Genomic DNA, 5380 nt, shown 5'->3' on the forward strand with positions numbered 1-5380 from the left:
GTCGCGCCCATCGCCGCGCCGACCCGTTGCTCCTCGCCCCGTCCGCGCTCACCCCATCTACCGTGGTCGGCACGTTCCCGGCCGCCTCCGCTCGCGACCACCGAGACCCCCAGGCGCGCTCACCCTCGCCTCTCATGGTGTCGGCTGCGAGCCCCCGCACCAGTTAGTCGCGGCCCTCCCCGTGCTCTGCCCAATCGCAGCCGCCGGGGCTCAACGCCGGCGTGCTGGCGCCCGCGCCCTCCAGCCGCCCCTTGTTGCCCGATTGGGGGCGCCCCCGCGGGCTAGCACCCGTTCGGGCTGAGCCCCTGCGCCCGATCCGCTAAGGCCCCCGGGGCCAATGACAAGTGGGCCCCGCCCAGAGAACGTTTTGATAAAAAAAATAGTAATAATAAATAAATAATGAAATTAATTAATTAACTAATTAATTAACTTAATTAATTCTGATTAAATTAACCAATTAAAATTAATTAACCTAATGATTAATTAACTTAATTAACTACTGTTAATTAGCTAATTAATTAGTATGACAGTGGGGCCCACCCCCTTAATTAATTATGATTAGTTTAATTAACATGTTAATTAAAATGTGTCACTGACCAGTGGGACCCACTGGTCAGGTTGACCAGTCAACTCTGTTGACTGCTGATGTCAGCATGACATCATGCTGATGTCATTAATTCATTTTCGAATTAATTAAATAAATAATTAAATTCCAGAAATTAATAAAATCTTTAGAAAATCATATCTTTTAATCCGTAACTCGGATTAAAATACTTTCTACATGAAAGTTGCTGAGAACGACGAGACGAATCTGGATACGCGGTCCGTTCGTCCGCCACACACCCCTAACCTATCGAACCCGCAACTTTCCCCCTCCGGCTCCTCTGCCCGAAAACACGAAACACCGGGAATACTTTCCCGGGGGGTTTTCCCCCCTTCACCGGTATCACCTACTACCGCGTTAGGGCACACCGAACACCGCGTATTGCCTTGATTTATTTTGTGGTGCTTTGTTTGCTCTGTATTCATTATTTCTTCCCCCTCTTCTCTCCGGTAGACTACGAGACCGACGCTGCTGCTGACCAGTTCGACTGCGGAGTTGACAACCCCTCTCTCTTGCCAGAGCAACCAGGCAAGCCCCCCCCCCTTGATCACCAGATATCGCCTATTCTCCCCTATACTGCTTGCATTAGAGTAGTGTAGCATGTTACTGCTTTCCGTTAATCCTATTCTGATGCATAGCCTGTCATTGTTGCTATAGTCATTGATACCTTACCCGCAATCCTAGATGCTTAGTATAGTATGCTAGTTTATCATTATTGGCCCTACATTCTTGTCAGTCTGCCTTGCTATACTATTGGGCCGTGATCACTCGGGAGGTGATCACGGGTATATACTATACATACATACATACTATACAGATGGTGACTAAAGTCGGGTCAGCTCGATGAGTACCCGCAAGTGATTCTGATGAGGGGGCTGAAAGGACAGGTGGCTCCATCCCGGTAGAGGTGGGCCTGGGTTCCCGACGGCCCCCGACTGTTACTTTGTGGCGGAGTGACAAGGCAGGTTGAGACCACCTAGGAGAGAGGTGGGCCTGGCCCTGTTCGGCGTTCGCGGATATTTAACACGCTTAACGAGATCTTGGTATTTGATCTGAGTTGGCTACGAGCCTATACGCACTAACCATCTACGTGGGAGTAGTTATGGGTATCCCGGCGTCGTGGTATCAGCCGAAGCACTTCAGACGTCAGCGACGGAGCGGCGCGCGCCAGATTGGACTGGAACGCCTACTAGGCTAGGTCTGCTTCCGGCCGCCCTCGCAACGTGCAGGTGTGCTATGGGCGATGGGCCCAGACCCCTGTGCGCTTAGGTTTAGACCGGCGTGCTGGCATCTCTGTTTTGCCTAGGTGGGGCTGCGACGTGTTGATCTTCCGAGGCCGGGCATGACCCAGGAAAGTGTGTCCGGCCAAATGGGATCAAGCGTGTTGGGTAAGTTGGTGCACCCCTGCAGGGAAGTTAATCTATTCGAATAGCCGTGATCTTCGGTAACAGGACGACTTGGAGTTGTACCTTGACCTTATGACAACTAGAACCGGATACTTAATAAAACACACCCTTTCAAGTTCCACAGACAACCCGGTGATCGCTTTTCTACAGGGCGACGAGGAGAGGATCGCCGGGTAGGATTATGCTATGCGATGCGACTGGAGATGCTACTTGGAGATGCTATTTGGAGATGCTATTTGGAGATGCTACTTGGAGGACTTCGATCTACCCTCTTCTACATGTTGTAAGGCGGAGGCTGCCAGAAGCGTAGTCTTCGACAGGATTAGCTATCCCCCTCTTATTCTGGCATTCTGCAGTTCAGTCCACTGATATGGCCTCCTTACACTTATACCCATGCATATGTAGTGTAGCTCCTTGCTTGCGAGTACTTTGGATGAGTACTCACGGTTGCTTTTCTCCCTCTTTTCCCCCTTTCCCTTCTACCTGGTTGTCGCAACCAGATGCCGAAGCCCAGGAGCCAGACGCCACCGTCGACGACGACTACTACACTGGAGGAGCCTACTACTACGTGCAGGCTGCTGACGACGACCAGGAGTAGTTTAGGAGGATCCCAGGCAGGAGGCTTGCGCCTCTTTCGATCTGTATCCCAGTTTGTGCTAGCCATGTTATGGCAACTTGTTTAACTTATGTCTGTACTCAGATAATGTTGCTTCCGCTGACTCGTCTATGATTGAGCACTTATATTCGAGCCCTCGAGGCCCCTGGTGTGACGCCCCCGATTCAATCGTACACTAATCATGCACGCAAATGTGTACGATCAAGATCAGGGACTCACGGGAAGATATCACAACACAACTCTACAAATAAAATAAGTCATACAAGCATCATAATACAAGCCAGGGGCCTCGAGGGCTCGAATACAAGTGCTCGATCATAAACGAGTCAGCGGAAGCAACAATATCTGAGTACAGACATAAGTTAAACAAGTTTGCCTTAAGAAGGCTAGCACAAACTGGGATACAGATCGAAAGAGGCGCAGGCCTCCTGCCTGGGATCCTCCTAAACTTCTCCAGGCCGTCATCAGCGGGCAGCACGTAGTAGTAGTCACCTCCAGTGTAGTAGGGGTCGTCGTCGACGGTGGCGTCTGGCTCCAGGGCTCCAGCATCTGGTTGCGACAACCAGAAAGAAGGGAAAGGGGAAAAAGGGGGGAGAAAGCAACCGTGAGTACTCATCCAAAGTACTCGCAAGCAAGGAACTACACTACATATGCATGGGTATATGTGTAAAGAGGCCATATCAGTGGACTGAACTGCAGAATGCCAGAATAAGAGGGGGATAGCTAATCCTGTCGAAGACTACGCTTCTGGCAGCCTCCGTCTTGCAGCATGTAGAAGAGAGTAGATTGAAGTCCTCCAAGTAGCATCTCCAAGTAACATCTCCAAATAGCATCTCATAGCATAATCCTACCCGGCGATCCCCTCCTCATATCCCTGAGGTAGAGCGACCACCGGTTGTATCTGGCACTTGGAAGGGTGTCTTTTATTAAGTATCCGGTTCTAGTTGTCATAAGGTCAAGGTACAACTCCAAGTCGTCCTGTTACCGAAGATCACGGCTATTCGAATAGATTAACTTCCCTGCAGGGGTGCACCACATAACCCAACACGCTCGATCCCATTTGGCCGGACACACTTTCCTGGGTCATGCCCGGCCGCGGAAGATCAACACGTCGCAGCCCCACCTAGGCAAAACAGAGAGGCCAGCACGCCGGTCTAAACCTAAGCGCACAGGGGTCTGGGCCCATCGCCCTGAGCGCACCTGCACGTTGCGTGGGCGGCCGAAAGCAGACCTAGCCTAGTGGCGTTCCAGTCCAATTCGGCGCGCGCCGCTCCGTCGCTGACGTCTGAAGTGCTTCGGCTGATACCACGACGTCGGGATACCCATAACTACTCCCACGTAGATGGTTAGTGCGTATAGGCTCGTAGCCGACTCAGATCAAATACCAAGATGTCGTTAAGCGTGTTAAGTATCCGCGAACGCCGAACAGGGCCAGGCCCACCTGTCTCCTAGGTGGTCTCAACCTGCCCTGTCGCTCCGCCACAAAGTAACAGTCGAGGGCCGTCGGGAACCCAGGCCCACCTCTACCGGGATGGAGCCACCTGTCCTTTCAGCCCCAACTTCGAACAGTATCACAGGTAATGTAACAGTGTAAAGTATATAGTATATGCCCGTGATCACCTCCCGAAGTGATCACAGCCCAGTAGTACAGCATGGCAGACGGACAAGAGTGTAGGGCCACTGATGGAACACTAGCATCCTATACTAAGCATTTAAGATTGCGGGTAAGGTATCAATGACTGTAGCAGCAATGACAGGCTATGCATCAGAATAGGATTAACGGAAAGCAGTAACATGCTACACTACTCTAATGCAAGCAGTATAGAGAAGAGTAGGCGATATCTGGTGATCAAAGGGGGGGCTTGCCTGGTTGCTCTGGCAAGAGAGAGGGGTCGTCAACTCTGTAGTCGAACTGGTCAGCAGCAGCGTCGGTCTCGTAGTCTACCGAAGAGAAGAGGGGGAAGAAACAATAAATACAGTGCAAACATAAGCAATACGATGCAAGACATGACAAAGAGCGGTGCTAGGAGTGTCCTAACGCAGTATGAGGTGATGCTGGCGAAGGGGGAAATTATCCGGGAAAGTATTCCCGGTGTTCCGTGTTTTCGGGCAGAGGAGCCGGAGGGGGAAAGTTGCGAGTTTGATATGTTAGGGGTGTGTGGCGGACGAACGGGTTGCGTATCCAGATTCGTCTCGTCGTTCTGAGCAACTTTCATGTTGAAAATATTTTAATCCGAGTTACGGATTAAAAGATATGATTTTCTAAAGATTTTATTAATTTCTGGAATTTATTTAATTATTTAATTAATTCGGAAAACAGATTAATGACATCAGCATGATGTCATGCTGACATCAGCAGTCAACAGAGTTGACTGGGTCAAACTGACATGTGGGTCCAGTGGGACCCACGTGTCATACTCTGTTTAGGTTAATTAGGTCTTAGTTAAACTAAGTACTATTTAATTAAACTAACTAGTTAATTAGATTAATTAAACAAGATTAATTAACTTAATTAATTCGCTTATTGATTAATTAATTAATGTAAATATTATTTATTTATTTATTTATTTTTAATTCCTCTTTTTTTTAATAAAACGTTATGGGCATGGGGCCCATCTGTCATAGGCCCCAGGGGCCAAACGGGCAAACGGGCACGGGTGTGGGCACCCGTCGAGGCTAACCCGGGTGCGGCGGACGGAGCCCAGGGGCACCGGACGCGGGCGCCGACTGACCGAGGCCGCAGTTCGCGGCGGC

Source organism: Triticum aestivum, chromosome 1B (assembly GCF_018294505.1).
Source record: "Triticum aestivum cultivar Chinese Spring chromosome 1B, IWGSC CS RefSeq v2.1, whole genome shotgun sequence".
Lineage (NCBI taxonomy): Eukaryota > Viridiplantae > Streptophyta > Magnoliopsida > Poales > Poaceae > Triticum > Triticum aestivum.